Genomic DNA, 22,299 nt, shown 5'->3' on the forward strand with positions numbered 1-22,299 from the left:
TTGGTGAAGGGAGTGGGGAGAGCTGTGGCATTATTCAGTGACACTGGGATGGGGGACATCCCAGTGAGAGCTGTGGCATTACTCAGTGACATTGGGATGTGGGACATCCCAACGAGAGCTGTGGCATTATTCAGTGACATTGGGATGGGGGACATCCCAATGAGAGCTGTGGCATTATTCAGTGACATTGGGATGGGGGACATCCCAACGAGAGCTGTGGCATTATTCAGTGACATTGGGATGGGGGACATCCCAACGAGAGCTGTGGCATTATTCAGTGACATTGGGATGTGGGGACATCGCAATGAGAGCTGTGGCATTATTCAGTGACATTGGGATGGGGGACATTGCAATGAGAGCTGTGGCATTATTCAGTGACATTGGGATGTGGGGACATCCCAATGAGAGCTGTGGCATTATTCAGTGACATTGGGATGTGGGGACATCCCAATGAGAGCTGTGGCATTATTCAGTGACATTGGGATGGGGGACATCCCAACGAGAGCTGTGGCATTATTCAGTGACATTGGGATTGGGGACACTGAGCTGTGTCTGTGTGAGAGGCACAGGGGGTCTGTCCCCAGCACAATGAGGCTGCTCTGCTGTCCAGGTGCTGGGGTCACAGCCCTTGTCCTGCTTGGCCTCAGTGCCACAGGCTGGCCTGGCTGAAAGGGACCTTTAGCCCCATCCCAACCCACCCTTGCCCTGGACAGGGACACCTCCCACTGTCCCAGGCTGCTCCAAGCCCCAATGTCCAGCCTGGCCTTGGGCACTGCTAGGGATTCTCTGGGTACCTGTGCCAGGGCCTGCCCACCCTGCCAGGGAACAATTCCTGATTCCCAATCTCCCACCCATCCCTGCCCTCTGGCAGTGGCAGCCATTCCCTGGCTCCTGTCCCTCCATCCCTTGTCCCCAGTCCCTCTCCAGCTCTCCTGGAGCCCCTTCAGCCCTGCAAGGAGCTCTGAGCTCTCCCTGGAGCCTTCTCCTCTCCAGGGGAGCACCCCCAGCCCTTCCAGCCTGTGACCATCCATCACAAAGTCCTTGATTTCAGTTTCAGTGCCAGGAGTGGCTGAGACAAACAAATGTCTTTGAGGGAAGGCTGTCCCTGTGGACAGACAGAGCTCCTGCTGGTTCTGCAGCAGGAGCTGGTGCCAGCAGGCTCTGCATGAAGAGTTCTTCTGCTGTGCTGCAGGATGGAAGCTCTGGTGTTGGAATTGCAGGCCACCAATGGACATTTCCATCAGTTCTTTTGTAATACCCACTTATTGAGGCTTTGGATTTTATCCACTCTCTTTTCCAAATGATTCTTTTTTCCAAAATATTTCATAATTTATTTTCTTTTTCCATTTCATCTTGGTGTTTAAGAATAGATATTTTTCAGACATCATTAAAACTTCTGCCTCCATGAAATTTTAACAGTTGTGACACTTGAGAGGCTCTGTAGTGGGCAGCGATCATTTGTCAGGCAATGCTTTTTAAGACCTGCATTATTATTCAGTGATTAAAAATTCACAGGAGTGAAAGGATACCTTTGTAAATATTTTATTCTTTCTTTATTTGTTGTTATTTTGGGGCTTTTTTTTCCCTACAAGAGTTTTAAAGATGGTTACACCTGCTATGAAAGGCTGCTAGAACCGTGGGATGATTTTCTGTGGACAATTCAGGCTGAGGTAGGCAGTGGGAAATGAGAATTTAAGGGAAGGGCTCAGCATGTTGAATTGCTTCACAGACTGCTCCTGGCCAGGTTCTTTTGAGAATGAGCAAAGAAATACTTGTAGTAATGTGCATATTTTTCTTGTGGTGCTTGGTTGAGATGCTGGGAAAGCTTTGACATTGAGTGGAGTTAGGAACTGCTGGAAGAAAATCCATATTAACATAAAATATAGATGCTGCTAACTCATTTTGGAGAGGTAATTGGCTGCAGCCTGTGCATTGTTTAACTAATTTCCACTTCTTTATTGCTTCTCTTTCTATCATGGAATAATGAATATTCTTGGGGTTTTGGACATTTGAATAGAAATGTTCACCTTTTCCTGATGTTCCTCTGCCAAGTTTTAAGTCTTTTGTGTGTGCTGTTAAAAAGCTGTTTTGGCACAGACTCTTTTGGGAGGGCCAATCTTTGTGCCTGTATTTTTGTGTTTGGTAACTGTTTAGCCATAGTGTTGTCAATGGGATGAAAATGCCAAAGTCAGCTGTGGTGGGAACTCCTCAGGTTCCAAACCAGCAGGCAGTAAATTTCCAGCTGCTTTACACGGGCAGTGTTCTGTCACTGGAGAAGTTGGATCACCTTTCTTGTTTAGAGTCTTCCTATTTCTGGCTCTAACATCAGCATTTTGTTTTGACCAGCTCCCAGTAATCACTATTGGAGTACAAAATATTTTATTTTCTGACCTGGTGTCTTAGAGTTTGACTGAGCCACCTGCTTTTACTATTTGATGTAGGAAAACCCCATTTCTTCAAAATCCCTTGTAGAAAGGAATGTCATGTATAGAAAATCTCTACGAGTGTGCATGAAGTATGACAAGGCAATTGTTTAAAATCTTTCTTTGTAAAGCTCACTTGTAAAATATTGAGAATAGAAAAGATTTCCTATGAATGGAGAAGACTAAAGAGGAGTGGACCTGTGTGTTGGATCAATAGAGGTGCCATCTCATCCCTTGTCAAAATCTACTTACTCTTTTTATAAAGCACAGTGGAAGTTAAAAAATGAATGTGGGTGAATAATGCTCTGTCAAATGTCTCTAACAAATGATATTTCCAGCAGTGGGGTGGAGTCAGGACTGCTGAGATGGGACAGAGCTCATAGTCAGGGAGGAACTAGATACAGGAATTCCAGCAACATTTTAAGGATGAGCTTTCAGCTTATTTATTTCCTGTTCCCCTAGGAAAATAAAGAATCTCCTGCAGCAGTGGAGCAGTGTATGATTGAATTGAATTGGCATCTTCCCAGAGCAGAGAACTTGTTGTATTGACAGTGTATATATTTCAGCTGCACAATTTTAGTTAAGCAGTTTCCTTGCTGGAAATGTCAAGTTTCAGTAGTAGTACATTTTGGGGATGGTAACTGATATTTAAGATAATTGTGCTGCATGGATGCTTCTTTTTTTTCTCCTCAGTGAGCACAGATAAATCCTTGAAGGAGACTTAAAGAGAGACACCTTGGATTAGTGCAGGTTTAGCTGTGTTTTACTGAATATTGTATTTGAACTGCTCTCTGGCCTCAAGTGTGAGAATGGCAGATGAACATGGGGAAGGTTTGTTGTGCTGGGGGTTGTGTTTTTATTTTAGGAAGCCACATTCTGGTTGTAGAGCAGGAGAGAAGCACTGCTGGTGAATGGTTAGCAAAGCTCTGGCTGCCATTTCCACTGCCATGTGTTCCCTGGGCTCTGGGCCCATCTCCCAGTGCTCCAGGGGTCACATAATTGTCACCTGCCTGTTTCTGGAATGAACACGAGCACACCAAACGTTGTTTAAAATGTGCTCACTTCAGTTGCCCAAAGATTCTGAGTGGCAAGAGACCATCAGGATCCCTTTGATGCTGTTCAAAGCTCTCCCTTTTCCCTTGGATCAGAGTGGTGCAAACCCCAGTGTTTGCTTTTCCCTTGCAGTTTAGGTCTGTGAGATTGCATCTTTGATATTCTGGGTTTCCTGCTCAGATGGAATAGCAAGGCTCTATTTCAAGGGCACTGCGGGGAACGTGTGATACTCACCGAGCTCTTCTTGAGCAAGGAGCAGAATTATTTTAGAAAGCTGTTGAGGCAAACTGGTAGGATTAAACTGGCACACACCATATAAAGGAAAGCTGGTCAATCAAGAGAGAAAACACCTTTAAAATGGATTTTTTTTTTGTTGTTATTTAGATGTAATGCCCCAGTCAAAGATTATTTTTTTCCTCTTGCACTGTTGAATAAATGAGTGGCAGCAGAATGCAAAATACAATTGACACGTTTATAATGTTCTTGTGAATTTTGGCCTGGTACTTCTCTCCCTGTTAATCCCTCAAAGACTTCTAATAAACAAATTTAATGGTACCAGTTGTGCAGTATTTTTTAAATTGAGAAGTTTTTTCCTGCTTTTGTTGGATCCATCTCAGCCAGAAAAGCAAATGCCTGCTGTTTTATGGGATTGTTGTTTTAAACTGTGTGTGCTGACAGAATAAATATTCAAGAGACAACATCATTTTGTGTGTATATATATATATAGGCAAGTTGTTTTTTTTTTTTTTTTCTTTCTTTTGAGCTGATTTCTTGCTGGAGGAATAATGGGGGTTGCTGCTCTGGGCTGGGGAGGTGTTGAGGGCTCCTCCTCAACCTCTGCTCTGGTGAATGCAGACATCAGTGTTTGCTCTGACAATGCATTTGTGTCTCTGTGAAACAGGTACTGAATCGTCCTCATTGTGCTGCTGCTCCTCTGAACCCATTCATGTTTCAAACAATAAAAAAAGGCATTGTGAGAGCCAAACACTTGTATGCCAACATAACAATATTTGAAGAAGATAATCAAAGCTGTTTGTTCTGCTTTGCTGCTTTTGCTTTGTCTGCAATTCAGGTCTTCATTATGAAGCAAGATGGTGTCTGAAACAGTGTCTGTGAAAGAGGTTAAAAAAAACCCAAACCAAAATAGATCTGGGGCTAAAGCACCAAGAGAAGAATGGGTACTGGCTTTGTGGAACATTCCTGGCTGGGTGGCCTGTGTGTTCATGGCCTGGTGTGTGCCAGGCTCCTCCCTCCAGGTGTGACTTTGGAAAGAACCATTCTGAAACCTTGTCATGGGAATGTGCCTTTATATATATGGACACAAATAAATAGATAAAAATTTGTTTTATTTGCAGTTACACTTAATAGAAAAGCTTAGAGGTTTTTATCTTTCTTATGATAGGGCTTTCATATAAAATAATGATACTTCTGCTTTGTTGTAGAGGCAGAATTGTTATTTAAGCAGTGCTATAACAATGATTGGTGGAAGCTTCAGCAGAGCAGAACCCTGGAATTGTTTATATGTAGAGTAGAAGAGACAGTGAAGTACCAAGAGAGAGCCTTTGCTAACAGTACAGGAATCGCTGGTTTTTTATTTTTCCCCCCTTTTGTTTGTGAGGTTTTTTTGCTGTTGTTGGTCCTTCAGCCCTTTGCTGAGCTGTCAGAATAATAGGTCATATGGTAATTGGAAATATTAATAGAGAATAGCCAGAGCATTTGCATGCAGCAGGCAGCAAGAAGACCTGCATATAGCTCAGGCTTCTGCATCCTGACTTGAAAGTTGTCTTGATTTCTGATGGGCTATGGAGAGATGTATATATAGAGAGAGGTGGGCTGCTCTGCTGAGCTTTTCTCAGCCTTAAGATGGTAATTTTCCCAGGAAATTTAATGCAGTAGGAGCGCTTTCCAAATAAGTACCTGTAGCCACTGACACTTTGAATAAACTTGTACTGAAATAGATTTGGCTTTTTTTAATTTGAGTTGAGAGATGTGTCTTACTGGCTGTGTGGAATTGGGAATTGCTTTGTGGGGAGGAAAAGTAACCACAAAAACCCCTAAATCAAACCACCTGATACCCACTCAAAACCTGCCTGTGGATCCCAAAGCTTTGCAGTTCCTGAACCTGTGTTTGGAAGAAATAATTATGATAATAAGGTCAGATTTCTAAATGTTTTTTATTTTGAAGTCAACTGCTTAATTATTCCTGGAAATTAAAAAGTAGGCACTAAAAATATATATTTATGGAAGTGCCCTGCACTATTCCAAATGCTCCACCCAGGAGCTGAGGTCATGCTTAGCAATAGATTGTCTCATACAATTAAATGCTTTGCTGGATTAGAGCCAAACTGTTTGGCTCTGATGTTTATGAGTATTCTGTGCTCATTTGTGTTTTGTGTATTTTTTGCTCCCCAATCTGTTGATGCTCAATCTTTGGGGGTTTTGTGGTAGATCACAGGAGCTCTCTGGCAAGCTGGACAAATAATTTGTGATTTCTTAGTAAATGGTGCTGGTGACACCTGTTAATATTTGTGTTAATATTTGTGCTGGTGACACCTGTTCCATTAATGGCTGATCTCCAATACTCTTGGAAAGGTGAAGTATCCCTAAGTGGGGCTGAATTTGGTTCTTCCCATTGGATGAGGCTGATGTTCACATGGAAATGGGTGAAGGCCACAGAATAATTTTGCTTAACAGACTCAGAATATTGAAAATGTAAAGGGGAAAAAAGAGAACATTTTAAGACTTCTCAAAGTAATTTCTTTGATCCAAACCAGTAGCATTTTAGTGAAATAAAACTGGAGATTAAGGATGGGGAGGGATTTCTTTATTTGCTTTATTTTGTCAAACTTTCTGTAGTTTCAAGATGAGGCATGAGGCAGCAGAAAAGCACTGGAGATTCAAAGAGGGGAGTTGATGGTTCTGGAATATCTGCTGGACATGAACCAAAGGCCATACACACTTATTTCCAAATGTGGTAATAAATTCCAACATGGTAGTTTATTTCCAATAGCCAACAATTAATTATTTCAGCTTTCACAAAACTAAATGTCAGCCTAAGTATATTGTTTAAAATGTGACATGAAATGTCTGTTGAAAAGCCTGAGATGGCAGGAAGACAGAGAAAAAGAATAAAAATTAAAGCAGGGAGTGGTAATGATTTTGTTCCTCTGAAAATGACTTTGCATTTTGCCATTAATTTTCCTGTGTAATTTAAGTGCTCTAAATCCAATATCAAATACTGAATTTTTTTGTGCTTTCATTACAACTGAAATGTATGAAAAAATTTTTAGATTGATGTGGAATTTTTGCCAGGGGAGAGCTCCACATCAGTTGTTTAGTCTGCTGAGAGAGTTTACTTTGTCATGGTGTGTGTATTAAATCTTGCCCCAAACGCCCAGAGGATGTGCTGGGATGTGCCTGCTGCCCTGTCCACTTCCCCTGCCCAGGGATCTCCTGCAGCCACTGAACTCCAGGGTTCTGTGCCCTCTCCTGCTCTTGTTTTGAGTGTGTGTGCATTTCCTGGGTATGGAAAATGAGGATGGGACCCGGGAGCTGCAGCTCCTGTGGGTGTTTCAGGGAGTGCAGCAAGTGGCACTGGAGCACAGCTGGTTCAATGGAATATTTACCCAGCTTAGGAGGAGATGAATGGTTGTTTGAGCTGAACTTTGTCCCTGCCCTTCCAAGTTTCATAAAGCACTTAATGATGACTGAGCTGCCCATTAAATCCAGATGATTTCAGTCCTGGGAAGGGAATGTTTTCCAATGACTTGATTTAGGCTGCTTTCAGCCCAGAAGGTAGAATGGTGCTGAGGGTGTAACAATGTCCTTCTTTCAGATTTCATGCAATGCACCCTCATGTTTATTCACTGAGCAATGTCTGCTTGGTGCTCTGGAGCAGCAGCTGCTCTGATGGACACTTGGTGCGTCCTTGGCTTTGGGGTGCAGGTGTCACCTCCTGGCCAGGCTGCAGTGCCCAGGGTGTGTGACAGGGCCAGGCTGCAGTGCCCAGGGTGTGCAGGTGTATCACAGGGCCAGGCTGCAGTGCCCAGGGTGTGTGACAGGGCCAGGCTGCAGTGCCCAGGGTGTGCAGGTGTATCACAGGGCCAGGCTGCAGTGCCCAGGGTGTGTGACAGGGCCAGGCTGCAGTGCCCAGGGTGTGTGACAGGGCCAGGCTGCAGTGCCCAGGGTGTGTGACAGGGCCAGGCTGCAGTGCCCAGGGTGTGCAGGTGTATCACAGGGCCAGGCTGCAGTGCCCAGGGTGTGTGACAGGGCCAGGCTGCAGTGCCCAGGGTGTGTGACAGGGCCAGGCTGCAGTGCCCAGGGTGTGTGACAGGGCCAGGCTGCCGTGCCCGGGGTGTGTGACAGGGCCAGGCTGCAGTGCCCAGGGTGTGTGACAGGGCCAGGCTGCAGTGCCAGGGTGTGCAGGGGTGTGACAGGGCCAGGCTGCCGTGCCCGGGGTGTGTGACAGGGCCAGGCTGCAGTGCCCAGGGTGCCCAGGGTGTGTGACAGGGCCAGGCTGCAGTGCCCAGGGTGTGCAGGGGTGTGACAGGGCCAGGCTGCAGTGCCTGGGGTCTATCACTGGGACAGGCTGCAGTGCCCAGGGTGTTCCCACCTGTACAAGCCACTTTATTTTAACCCAGCCACTTTATTTTAACCCAGCCACTTTATTTTCACCTTGTCCCTGTGGGGAGCTGGAGCCTCTGCAGCTGTGCCCCAGCAGCTCTGCTGCAGTGCTGTCACTGAGAGAATTCCATGTGGGAAAGGGGAGCAAGGACCAGAGGTGGGACATAAACCCTGGTGTGTTTAGGGAATATAAATTATATTCACTATTGCACACTGCTTGATGTAATCACTCTGCTGACAGGAGGAATTTTATCAGGGTGGTTTGACATTCCTGTCCAGAGCTCATCTTTATGTAGGTCAAAAATCAATTTTCTTTCTAGCCCCAAATGAACCAATTTATTCATATTGAGATCTAGACTTGAAATTTTATTTTACTTAGAATATTTTCCTCTTGTTCTAATTACTTCTAAAAAGAAAGAAAAGTAGGTGTAATTTGGAATTTAATTGCTGAAACATTCACTGGAAGAACAGGGAGATTTGAGCACGTAGTTATGATGTACTGCAAGAATAAATGTTAAACTAAATTTTGATTTTTTAGCTGCCTGGTGCTAAATAATTTATCTGTTCCTGAAAGAGTTGGAGACAATAGGTTTAATGAAATGATCAACTGCACCTTAAAGTGAAGAGATTTTCCTCACATGCTTCTGAAATAAGGCTGAGAAGCAAAATGTTGAGTATGGCATGGAGGTCAGAGATAAGGGAGATCACAAGGATAATTTTTGTACTTTGGATTGATTAAGAAGGTGTTGCTGAGCACTTCTGTTTGCTTTCTGCTTTTTTTCCTGCAGAGTTCAGCCTGTGACATAGACTGAGCACCAGAGAACAACCCCTCTTCCCATTTTGTTTTCTTTCCAGGTTTTCTGGAGCTTTCAGCCATTGCTGGTTCTCATAATTGTGTGAGGTGAGGACTTGACCTTTCCTGAGTAAACTCTTGTTTACATCAGGCAGATCATGTGTCTGTTTTCTTTTCCACATTAGTCTAAGTCACCATATTTCTGACAAACCAGTAGGACTAGATTTTTTTTTTTAGGAGCTTTTCATTTGTTTGTGCTGATTTGAAATAATTTGAGTTAATCAGCACCATGTGATTGACAGTGGGAATCCAGATTATTTCTGGTGATAGATGAAATACTGTCACACTCTACTCCCCCCCAGCTCACAAGGGAAAGCTAGATGGTAATTTGGAAAGGAGATCAGCAGTGTTTAACTTCCTGTGAAAATCTAGGCTCCTTATGGTGGTGTTTGTTCAGCCACTTGTAGCTCTCCTGGTTGGGTTCCAGGCCACTTGTACAGGGATTTTAATAAACTCACTTCTGTCCTCCTCCAAGGAAGGAGGTCTCTGCATTCCTGGAGAATCTGATTCCTTTCAAGGTATTTTAATTTTTTCTTAAAATGACTTTGGGAAAGCTGTGAGTTCCTGTGTGTTCTCAGAGATTTTCAACTCATGCTATTTTGAGCAATGCCATGTGATTATCTAAGAATGTATTAAAACCCCACCACCTACTTTTATGTTCCTCTTTTTCTGCCAGATTATCGCAAACATGAAGGGTGAATTTTGAGCTCATTTTGGGCTGACACAATTATTTTATTTAATCCTAAATCATGAAGCTTTTTGGAAAAAAAACTATAAATAGCCGCTGTTAGTTTGTTCCAGAAAATGAAGACCATGTCAGTCTTAGGTGGAAACCATTGGCAGAATTGTTGAGAATGAGGTTTCTGAAATGATCCCTCCTAGAAGTCTGTGCAGGTTTTGGGGCTCTAGAAGAGGTGGGAAGGTTGGAGCTCTCAGTCACACTGCTCCCTGCCTGCAGGGATGAATTAACTTGCATCTCTTGGGCACTGAAAAAGAGGTTTGTGTTTCAAGAACTACTCAGCTGTGGAGTAGATAATGAACTGAGCTATTGTAAAATAAATAACTGAAACCCAAACCCATTTAATTCTGATGAACCTGCAGTTTGTGTTGTCAGGCAGTGATTGCACTCCTACTGTAACTGCTCAGAACTGTGGAGGGGTTGGGTTTGGAAGGGACCAGAAAAGATCATCTGGTTCCACCCCCTGCCATGGGCAGGAACACCTTCCACTAATACATGAACAAAAAATGAAAAAGGTCCTTGCTTTCAAGAGCTGCATTTGCCAGAAAGGAACAAGGAGTCTGTTTAGTGCTCCTGGATTAATTCTGAGGTTTTGCTTGTTGTAATAACAATAGGGACTCCCCCCCTTTCATTCTGGTTCACAAAAGAAAAAAATATTTCTGTTGGCAACGTTTCAGCATTTCAGATACCTGGAGCTGAGTTAGTTTGAGCAGCAAGAGCTGATAAGCAGCTCTGAAGGTGTGCCAGGAAAAGATCTCCAACACCTCTCCCCCCTCTTCCTTCTGCTGTTCCTGCACTATCTCTGTGCTAGATAAAGGCCTTCCCCCACAGACTGATTATCTTTGTCCCTGGGGAGAAGCAGCCAAATCCATTAATTATTCCCATTTCCTTTGCCAGGGAAAGCAAGTGCAGTAGTCAGAAAAGCCATCTATTTTAAACTTTATTTTAAATAAATTCATCTATCTTATTATTTTAAGAGGTTGTTTACTTAATGTTCTGTTTATTTCTGACTGACCTCTGCACTGTTTAGCTTTTTTAAAAACATTCATCAGAATATGCACAGCACAACTAAATGGATTTAATTCTTCCTTACCCTGCACTTGTGCTCCCAGACCTGTGTTTGACATTAATGAACATTGCTGGGATCATGCAGCCACACTGGTAGGGATTTACAGAGACAATTATTAGGTGATCAGGCAATCTTTTTACTTTTTTTTCCCCTGTTTATTTCTGAAATGGGAATTATTCATCAAGGTCAAGCGTTACATAGAGAGGATTATGGTTGGTTGCTTTGTTTTATTGTTTTAAATATGGAAGAAATAAACAAAGATGTATTTTTCTTTAAGGCTTTTAGATGTTTTATGATATTTTCCTTAGAAAAAAAACTGTTCCTTTACTACTGCATTTTGACATCTTGAGTCTTCCTGGTATGCCTGAGCCCTTGGTGGATGCAAGTAAAGGATGCAGAACATGATAACTTGCCATAGCTGAATCTGAGATGTGAGGCAAGGTTTGTGTTTATTCCTGTTGAGAGGAGAAATGTGGCTGTAGCTGTTGTAATATGGTAATGCTGCCCTTTCACTGACCATTGGATCAAACTCCTTCTCATGATCCAAATCAAAGCAAGCTTTGCAGTGACAGATTCTGCTGCTTTAGCTGAGAACCTTTAGCCTGCTGCCAACACTGCAGTTGAGGTGGAGGAGGTTGCAGGGCTGTGCAGTTGATAGATCTATCCAGAGCTATTTTTTCAGTAGGAAAAAATAACTTTTTCTGATATATTTTTTCCCCCTTTAACAGATATGCTTGATTTATTCTGTCATAATTAAACTTATCTTTGGGTGGACCATGTTAAGCCCAAAGATTGTACTCTGAGGCTTGACAGATGGCTGTGTGCAAGCAGAGCCTGTATGCTGCAGTAAGTTTGGGGGAGAAGAATTTGTATTGCTTGTATTTCTTGTTTTATTCACTTAATTTAATGGTGCTTTTAATGCTTAGGTCAAAATAAGACAAGAATTGGGTTTGTTCAGCCTGGAGAAGAGAAGTTTAGGGGTGACTGAATTGTGGCCTGAAGGAGCCAACAAGAAAGAGAGGGAGGGACTTTATACAAGAGCCTGGAGTGACAGGACAAGGGGAATGGCTTCACAGTGGCAGGGAATAGGATTAGACTGGATATTGGGAAGAAATCCTTCCCTGGGTGCATGGGGGGACCCTGGCACAGGTGCCCAGAGCAGCTGGGGCTGTCCCTGGATCCCTGGCAGTGCCCAAGGCTGGACAGGGCTGGGAGCAGCCTGGGACAGAGGGAGGTGTCCCTGCCATGGCAGGGGTGGAATGAGATGATCTTTAAGGTCTCTTTCAACCCAAACCATTCCATGATTCTATGACAAAATCAAAAATTGCCCAGTGAGATTCTGTTTCTTGCTCAGTGTTAAATTGCTCGACTCTCCCTGATGAGACACCATCCATTTCTGTCCCTTCTCCTGGGGTAGATACTTCCAAGAGCCAGCAGCTGGTAACCCTCCACAAAACCCAGTGAAAGCTGAATATTCAACCCTAAATGGGAATATGGAGCTCCCAGAGACAAGGCCAGTGTCCAGTGATGGCACTGGCACTTCCCATCCCACCTGGGAGTGTTCTGACCCAGCCCCAGAGCTGCTGGCAAAGCTACCAAGGAGGTCTGGCTTGAGCAAAGGTACCTGTAGGACATTTCCTTGGCCCCAGATGGTGTCCTGCAGCACTGCTCACTCACTCTGCATCGCTGAGTTTTAGGGAGGTGGAGCTGGTGCTAAAATGCCTGAGAAACAGGACAGTGCCAACCCTGCAGGTTTAATGAAGAGATCAACTGCACCTTAAGAAAATGAAGAGATTTTCCTCATGTGCTTCTGAAAAAAGGCTGAGAAGCAAAATGGAATTTAGAATGGAATGGGGGTCAGACATAAGGAAGATCACAGGGATAATTTGTCAAGGTGTGCTGGAGGTTTACCTCCCAACCACAGGTTGCATAGTTATAAAAATTTGCATTAATTCTGCATACTTTAAAAAATATTCCAGTTATATGGTGGCTTTCACACCTTGCCATGCAAACTACAACTGGGAATTACTAAAATCTGCTTTTATTGCCATTGCAGAGAAAAGTGTCCTGGAATTAAGATGAATTCAGCCTTGCAGTGCACAGCCTGGCCAGTCTGAGCAGCTCCCAGTGCTGCTGGGTGGGATTTTGGTGTTTCCTGAAGGCTGGGTGTGACTGAACATTGCTTTTCTTGCTGTCCTGCCTCCCTTGATGGGAAATCCTGATGCTGAGTCCCTTTGTGGCAGTGGAGGGGACATTGTGCTGCCTCCTGTGCTCAGCTCTGCTCCCCCTGCCCACACAGCCATTCATTTTAATTAACAGGCAGCCACTCTCTGCCTGCTGCAGGATTTGTATAAATGACTGACTTTAATTTGACCTCCTGGAGTGTGAAGGGATTTCAGCCTTCAGTGAAACCTTCTGAGTTGCTGTCTGTCCTGGAGTGTGCAGGGGGTGGGATCTGATGAACCATGGCCACTGGAGGAACTCCTGTTTGAGCTGGGTGTGACTGGGCTCAGCTTCTTCTCCATTATAGGGTAAAATGACAATAATGGCAGATTTATTGTGGTTGTAAGGAGCTATCTGGCATGAAGGCAGCCATTTATTACACCTATTTTAATTCTAACCCGAGCTTTCGATGCCATTTTAGCAGAATAGTCTCCTACTCAGATCCTGAGGGTGTGCTCTTTGGAGACTTGGAGAGAATAAATTTGAATTCTCTCTCAGCTCCTGCTTCCCTTGTGCCACCCCCATGGAGATGTTGTCCTGGCTGACCCCATGGAAGGTGTCCTTAGGGGTAGGAGGGAAGGGCTGAAGGGCAGAGGAGAGGAGCTTGAGTGCAGCTGGGACATTGCAGACAATTCCTGCAGGCATTCCCCTCCTGCTGCTCCCCCTGAGCTGGGGCAAACCAGGGAACTTTGTGTGCCAAGGACCTCAGAGTGAGCCAGGTGAGCTGGGCAAACCTGGGAACTTTGTGTGTCAAGGATCTCAGAGTGATTCAGTGAGCCAGGTGAGCTGGGCAAACCTGGGAACTTTGTGTGCCGAGGATCTCAGAGTGATTCAGTGAGCCAGGTGAGCTGGGCATTTTCTGCTGAAGGGGCAGAGGCCACAAGGAGTCCCAGCCCCTGAGGTACACATGGAAGTGCTCAGGAACACATGGAAGTGTAGAACAGATTTGTCACTGGTGGTTGCTAAAATTTAATTTGAAATTGAAATTTAAACCATAATTCCCTTTCTTTAGTAAAATATTTAATAACTCATAAAGCTTGGAAAATGAGAGCTAAAGCTGCATCCCTGTGTGAACAGCCAGCATCTTGTGATTAATAATGATTCTGTTGGCATGTTGAGATGGTCCTGCCTGTGTCAGAGGGAAGGCTGAAATTCCAAACTGATTTCCATTTTAAAGGGAGAGATTGAGGGCATGGAAACCAAGCTGAGCTCTTGGGAGCTGGCTGAAGGCAAAGAATTGAAAAGCTGATCCAGAATGAGTAAGAAGTTGTGACCTCAGTCACTTAGAAACCAACCTGGCAGAAAAACACCAGAAGGAATCCTTTTTTCCTCACAGACAAGATACTTAAAAGTCCAAACCCCAAACCAGATATATTTTATTTTCTTACTAGCTATAAAGGTCTGGTGAAATTTTTTATTTATTTTTTTTAAAAAAAATATTATTTCCTTTCCAAATTTGATGAATGTGGGGGGAAAATTGAAACTTTTGGTAAATAGTGGGTCTTGCTGCTGTGGGGACTGTACAGCCTTGGGAACTTGTTCCCCTGTTGGGCTGTAAATCCAGCCCTGTGCCATCACTCCTGATTTCTCAGTGGCCAAAACACAGAGTAAGTTCACTAATGTGAGGACACTAATGGTTTTTAATTGTCCTAATTGGTGTTGAATGCTGTCCCCTGATTTCCTGTGGGGTTGGAATTCTGGGCAGCTGGAAGGGAACCTGTGGTTCTCACAGTGCCTGTGGAACAGAGGGCAGTGTTCAGTTTCAGTGCTCACTGGGGTGGGTGTACATGGAGAATATTGCTGAAATAGCTCCATTCTGAAAATATTTTTCAAGTATAATTTGAGTCTTTAATTTTAAAGCAGTCAGAAATAGATCCAGTGTGTTCTTCCAAATCCCCCTGCTACTCTTTGGTTTAATCAGGTAGAACTTTTTTGTCTTTTAGGGATATTAAATGTCCTGGGCTGCTTTATTTTGACTTTTTTTTTTTCTCATCTGTAACTGCTCTTGGAGTGCTTCAGATTCAATGAGAAATAATGTTTAGAGCAGTACAAAGGAATGTGACTTTTGTGAACATTTGGATTTTCCTCTGGGTTTGTGCCTTGCACCTGAAATCTGATTGGCCACCTCCATTCTGCAGAATTTGCCTTGCTGAGAATTCTTCAGTTTATCTTCCTTGACTGCTTAAGAACCAGTTGCATAAATATTTTTTTAATTAATTAAGAGCATCTAAACCAAATAGCTGCAAAACATGCTCCATCAGATAAACTTAATTTCACCAATCTTCTCTTAAAGGATTGTAAAATAGTATTTTTAAAAAGGTTTTTTTTTTTTCTGTCTGGTTTTGCCCCACATTCTTACATTGTAAGATATTTTAAAGACCTGGCATATTTCCCAGGTATTTTATTTAAAACTCAATAAAGGAGGTTTAAATTCCTTTCCACAGAATGTTTTAATTCTGTGTTAGAATTCAGATGAGGTTTTTTTGGATATGGAGGATGCTGCAACCTCCTCTTCAGCAATATGGGAGGAAGTTTTCCTCCTTTTACAGATGAAAATGCATTTTCTGTGCTGGCTTCACTTAGGTATGAAGTGTTAATTGGAGGTTCTAATTTGATGTACATATTTTTTAGGCATTTAGGGACCCTGGTGTGGTGAATACTAAACAGGAAGCAGGGGATGATGTGAAGGCTCTTGATGCTGTTCTCTGTCCCATTTTTCCCCCATTGTCTTTTGGAAATTATTTCTCACTCCACAGAGCATCAGTGGCTTGCCATTATTCCATAATTCTTGGAAGGAGCCTGGTGTTTCTGGGATGCTGGGGGAAAATTCCCTTGGATTTGACAGAATGAGCAGTGACAGGGTTCCAGGTGCTGCTGGTGATTTCCTCCTGTGAACAATGGGGAGTGATGCCTCACACTGGAGAGGTGCTGACAAGCACAATAATTGTATCTTTGCTTGTATTTCCAATTACATTGAAGGAAAAAAGAGCCTTTTCACCCAGAATGTGCTTTGGGATCCATTCCTTTAATGTGTGCTAGTTCAATAATTCTGTAAAATTCAGCTTGTGACTGAGAGTTTCCCACCATTTTAGTGAGATCAAAATGGTGCTAAAAAGAATGTGTCTGGAATTCTGTGTGGTTCATCAAAATCAGCTATTTTGAGAGGAATTTTTCCTGAACTTCTGAAAAATCTCCCACCATTTAATGAACTTTAATTCTTGGCACTGTATTTTGCTAAGATTTCCATAGCACTGTCTTATCTTTTGTGCATTAACAAATTCCCTTAAGAAAAGGTGAGAAAAGTGCCTGTAATCTTCCTTACCCTTCCCAAAAGTGTGTTTAGTACTTAATCCATGTGGGATTTCATAACCTCAGCTCAAGCACTGCTATCACTGTCTGTGGATGCTATAGCTGGTCTTACCCCCACAATCAAGAGACAACAGGAAACTTCTGTACTTTGAGCTCTGCTTGGCTCAATTATTTTCAAGCACTGAATTAATGTAAATGCACCTCGTGCTCCTTCCCCCTCTTGCATTTCCCATCACAAGCTCAAGTCACTGCATGCTGGGACAAACAGATTGTGGGCTTTGAAAATGTTTGGAATTAGGTGGTGTTGAACTGAAATATTCCAGGGTAAAAGGCCAGAAATATTTTATCTGGAAAATCATGAATGTAGAATTTTTTGCCAGCCTTCTGGCAGGGATTAGGGTTACAGGATTTAAATTGTGGCAACCATTTCTGCCTACAGTAATTTCAGTAGTGCTTTTCCTCCCTTCATTATCAATGAAATTAGAAGGGCTTGCTGCATTTGGTTCAGATCGTTTTCTGTTTCACAGGCTGTCATTTCAAATTATCAAATATTTGCTTGCCTCGTGCTTGGCTGTGGTGCCAGGCTGTGTGTGTAATTTGTGTTTGTGTAGGTTTGCACCTGATGCTTTGATGCTGTCAGGGTGTGTGTAATGTGATCCCTGGCTTCCCCTGCTCCTGCCTCGCCCTTTCCCTGATCATCATCATCTGCTGCCACTCGCTTGGCTTCGCTGGCAGCTGCAGGAGCACTGGGAATTCATCCCAAATCCTGTGGGGTGTCTGTGCTCTCTGCATGCTCCACCTGAAGAACACTGAAATCCAGCCTGAACTTGGCCAGTTCAGGAGGAAAAAAACCCCATTTACTTTGTAAGAAAAGAAGAATTTTTGCCTTTTTCTTCATCAGGTTTTAAGATTCTTCTTGCTAACAATATCCAAATTTTTCTTTGAGTTTTGCCACATTATGACTCTGTGCTCTGTGAAGTCAGTTTGCTATTAAATCAAGCTTGTACTGTCTAGCTTGGTTTCTCCTGGACATCTCTGGCTGGATTTTTGGGAGCAGGGTTTGGTTTTCAAGTCCTTATATATGGCAAAACTAGATTTTGAGTGTTCCCTTTTTTTTTTTTTTTTTTTTTTTTTTGAAGATCTGTAGCTTCAAATCTCTCCCTGATGCTCAGGGTGTAAATATTGGGATTCCTGTCCTTGGGCACCAAATCCTTTGTTCAGGCACTGAAAGGGGAGCCCATTTTTCTCAAGTTTTTTGTATCAGATTTCATTGATCTCTTTATTTGCATAAAGTGGGGGAAATGGTGGCTTGCAATGCCTGTGTATTTTTGTATTTGAACAGCAATAGAACATAGATGGAGGTGTAAAGGACCTTCTGACCTAAACAAATCTAATGATTGACAGTTTGACACAGCACTGGCTCTCTTTGGAGACAGTTCTATACCTGCAAGTTGATTACTTTTTGTTGTACATTTTAAACCACTTGTTTATTAATTATTTTTGGGAGAGCTGAGGGTGCCCTCTGATTGAGTTTGCTGTGTCTGTGCTTATTTCAATGCAACTCTGAAATGTTAGAAGTGTTTTGAGTGTGTCAGGGTTAAACTCAAGTGAAGTTCCACGTGCCAGGGGGTGTCTGCAGGTCCTGAGCCCACCTGGCAGGGCTGTGCACAAACTGCTCATAGGATCAGGCCAGGATCCCCCCCTGGATCCCTCCCCACCTCTCTCCTGTCTTTTTTTTTCTGCTCCAGCTCAGATTTGGTAAGAGCAGTGTTTTCAGTGTTTTTCTGTTCATTGCAAGGATCAATAGAATCACAATCCTCCAGATCTTCACCAAAGACGACCATGAGGCTTTGCTGCCAGACTGGGTGTTCTCAATTATTTCCTTCATTGATTTTGATCTTCATCATTGATTTTTGTCCTGTGTTTCTGTATGTTGAACCACTTCTCTCACGTGCTTCCTCATTTCCAGTGGATTTCTGTTCAAGGGGAATGCCCATTTGTTGAGGCTCCCATTGAAACCATAAGATCTATTTTCTGTTTGCTCTGTGTTTCCCTTTTGCAGTTTATCTCAGGATTCAGGAGTCTTATCCTGTGAGTTATAAACTCCACACCAAGCTGATAACCACACACACAGAACCTTGCAGACAACCTGGGGGTGTCGTGGCTGCTCAGCCCTCAAGGCCAGGAGGAAGAATTTCTGTCCCCACTGAGGTTATTGAGTAATGCAGGGGTGGGAGGATGGATTTGTATTTCCAACCCTTGCAGCTGCATTCACTGTGAGGTTCCAACCCAGTGAAGTTCAAAAGGAAACAGCATTATCATAGCTCCTGCTGGGAAGCTGTAGGGGAAGATCATAAAGTATTATAGTTTGTAGTCAATCATGTATTTGATGGTTTTTATCCTGAAAATCTGTTTAGAGGCATTTCTCTTTTCTCCTCTTGTTTCTGACAGTCTGGAAGAGAGAGTCCTAAAATATTTTATGTGCTTCTGGGGATTTCATGCAGCTGGAAATAAAGATTGATGGAAAGGAGCAAAGCTGTGAGCAGCAGTTTCATTGTGCCTGCCCCGTGTCCTCAGGCTCGCTGAGCTGATCCCTCTCCCTGGTTTGCCTGTGGTGATGATGCCTTGGGTTTCTATTTTCAGCCTTTGTAGCGTCACAGGGTGGAACTGTGGCTTTTCCCACGGGGGTTTCACTCCTGACCCTGGATAAAATCCACTGCTAGCACAGGGCACCCCTCTGCCACCTGTGCAGGAGGGACCAGGGGCTCCTGAGCTGCCACCACACCTGCACATCACTGACTGCTCTGTGTGTGCACAAATCTCTTCAGGAGGCAGAAACCCAGAACTCCTGAGGGCTTCCACAGCAGCACCCTTACCAATATAGGGCATTTTCAAAATCCAAATTCCAGAATATGAAGCTTAAGCAAATGGATTTTTCTCTGTGAGGCTCCTGCCAGTTATTGGTTAAAACCAGCTCCTATATCCACCCAGAAGGGACCAGAAAAGGCACATAGAACATGAATTAATCCATGGATTATTCCTTTATGTACTCTAGATAAATACTCTCTTTTAAAACCATTTTACATTGGGAGGAATTTAATGTAATTCAAATTATATATATTATAATCTAACTTGCTAATAAATAATGACTTTCTTTCTCCATAGAAATCCAGCTGCACAGACTAAAGTGCTCCAAGAGATTTATAATGCTTTTGAAAAGAGATTTTCTTGTCTGACTAAATGCTAAGTGTTAGTCTGATTCCAAATTTGAAGCCATCCTCTTAAAAAGTCTGCTGAGGTTGGACATCACTTTTTGCTGTGCAGGGAATGCATTATTAGTGCACAGAAGTTGGAATCAATTCTGAAACAAATAAAAAAATGCTGGCAAGGTGGGGGTTTAAAAATTATTATTATTTTTTAATTGCACATTTTAAAGACCCTGTTTTCATAGTTATGTGGTATATTCAGTGCAGAAAAACTGAAGAGAATTGCTGTAGCTCAGTTTCATTCCTTAGCAAAGAAGCCAGCAGAAAATAGCTGAGTGGCTCTTCAAACAATCTAAAGACAGAGTACCAAACTTGGCATAAAGAGTAAATACTACTTATTTTAATAAATTTCCCAAAGCTGGGTGTACCCTGGTATTTTAAATATTGAACAGCATGGAAGAGGCACTTGAGCTCCAATCCTTTGGAACCAAATTAATGTTGTAGTGGAGGATGAGGCCTGAGAGAGGAGCTGACACTGCAGTGCCAGTGCTAGAGCAGTTTGCCTTGGATTGACTGATAATTTAAAAAGAATGGTCTGAATTGTCTGGTTTTTGTGAAAACACGAATTTCCAGCTCCATGCACAGCAACAGTTCTGCTGGTTCTGGTTTTGCTGAGAATGAGACTCCAGCCTTCCTCCGCTGGGGAGGATCAGAGAGGCTTGAGATGAAGTTAAATTGTCAGGATTTAAAACTATTCTGTAGCATTTAGGAAATGATTTGTAACTGAAGTGATAGAGGGCTCCAGGCTGTAAATTCAGAAGTCAGATGCAAAAGACAGGCAGGAAAGAGACATCCCTGATAAGAGATTGTTTGAAGTGCCAAACATTGCTCAAATTGCTGCAGCTCCATCCCACTGCTGGGAAAGTTCAGAGCCTGCATCTGGAGCTCCCTGAGAGCTCCACTCAGAGCTGCTTCTCTAAATGAATTAACTGTGTTGCAATGGTGCTCTTGCCTGGAATTTCTGTCTGTTGGGCAGTTTGTCTGAACAAAGAATAAGGTCTGTGGTATTAAAAGGTCTGTAAATACCATCTGCATTATTTTAAGGTTTTGTCTGTGTTTTTGTGGATTTTTTTTTCAACAGAGTAGGGATATGAGCAGGTAAAAACAGATCATGAATTGTTCTGACCCATCACTCTGAATAATTACAAACCTTCCTGAACTTTGAACTTTATTAATAATTTCAATACATAGGTCCTTGAATTTTCAGCTTGTAAGAATTTCAGGAAAAATAAATTTTCTGTTGCTGTTGGCCATGAATAACTTGTGTTAATCATGAAATTTCAGTCTTGGCTTCATAAATTCAAGATACTTTTAGAAATACCTGAGAAAAGGTGTTTTTTTCACACAGGTGGCTGGGGGACCATTTGCATTAGGACCTGATGGGAGATTACTGTAAGATCCTCAAGAAAATAAATCAGATATTTCTAGAAACTCTGTGTGTATTAGCTTGTCAAAAGGAGAAACTGAAATCTCATTCAGGCAATGTAGTGTAAATAGCTGCAGACAATGTTTGCCAAAAGGCAAAATTAACATATTAGAGGCACTTAACTGACAGTGTGTGTTGTTCTGAGTTATAGTGATCTGCTTCACAATTAGGTTCAACAGTTTTGGTTCCCTACAAGCTGTTAATTAACTTGAGAAAACTGTGCTCCAATTAAAAAGGCTGGAGAGGGTAATTGGGATTTTTTCCATGGGCTCTGTCTGGTCAAAGCAGAGCGATGGCTGTTTTTAGTCCCATGGAGAAGGAAGTTTCTCTTTCTGCTGGTGAGTGTAAGAAAGGAGCAGATGATTTGGACAAAGCTGAAGCATGGAATATCTATTTCCTTAACCAATCCAAAAAAGATTATCTAGAATCAGATGCTTGATGCAATTTCAAAATAGTCCTGCCTGCCTGAAGGTAAGAACGTGCTAGAAAAGATTGGGGTGATTTAGATGGATTCCACTTGGTCAGGCACAGTGAGAACACGTTCTGTGCTATTTAAGGAATTCTTGAAAGCAAAGTATGATTTAGTGCCATTTGACACAGAGAATTTGTTAGGAGGAAGCATTCCCAGAGAGCTGGATGCTGTGGGTGGGTGGGAAGCAACATTACTTTGCTTTGTAGGAGGGTAAAGAGGGCCCAACTGGGTATTTGGAAAGCTTCAGAATAGATTTGTAACAGATGTCATTAAAGAGTGGTCAGGTTTTACTGAGAACCCATCTCCTGTATGGCCCTGCAAGGGATACCAAAAGAGAGGAGACACACAAATGTGGCTTCAGGAAGGCATTTAACATGTCTCTTAGGATATTTTCAGAAGAAAAACCTGATTTAGGTGAAATGACTGCAAAGCAATTAGGCCAGTTTAGAAGAATATTCAGAGTTCTCAGTTATTCATTCCCTCTTTGGAATGGGTCACTCAAGGATATCTTCAGATCCTGATTCTTATGTGTAATTTTTTTATTAGGTTGGCTCTACAATACAAAAACATGTACAAAGTTTAGTTGCTTTCAGGATAAATGCATTTCAAAATTATTTTGCAGGGCAGTACTGGAATTAAAACTGATATTTACAAAAAGGTGTGGTCTTAAAACCATTGAAGAACAAATAAAAAAGGGAAATGTATTATTTGCTATTACAAGTAAAAACCTAAAATAAGAGATAATTTAGTAGGTGGGAAGGAATTGGGGTTAGAGCAGGGTGTAGCATTATAGCAGACTGTGAACATGACAGGATTGTGTTTTACAGATTTTTTAATCTGGGA

The 22,299-nt window shown here is 42.7% G+C and overlaps 1 protein-coding gene across 9 annotated transcripts in view; it reads left to right on the plus strand.

The window, feature by feature from the left end:
* The window catches only part of ATP2B2 (ATPase plasma membrane Ca2+ transporting 2), a 414,874-nt gene that overhangs the window by 41,054 nt on the left and 351,521 nt on the right, over window positions 1-22,299 (plus strand). The window lies entirely within an intron of this gene.

The sequence above is a fragment of the Agelaius tricolor genome, unplaced genomic scaffold, assembly GCF_023055355.1.
Source record: "Agelaius tricolor isolate 1412-34295 unplaced genomic scaffold, bAgeTri1.0.p SCAF_14, whole genome shotgun sequence".
NCBI classification, from domain to species: Eukaryota; Metazoa; Chordata; class Aves; order Passeriformes; family Icteridae; genus Agelaius; species Agelaius tricolor.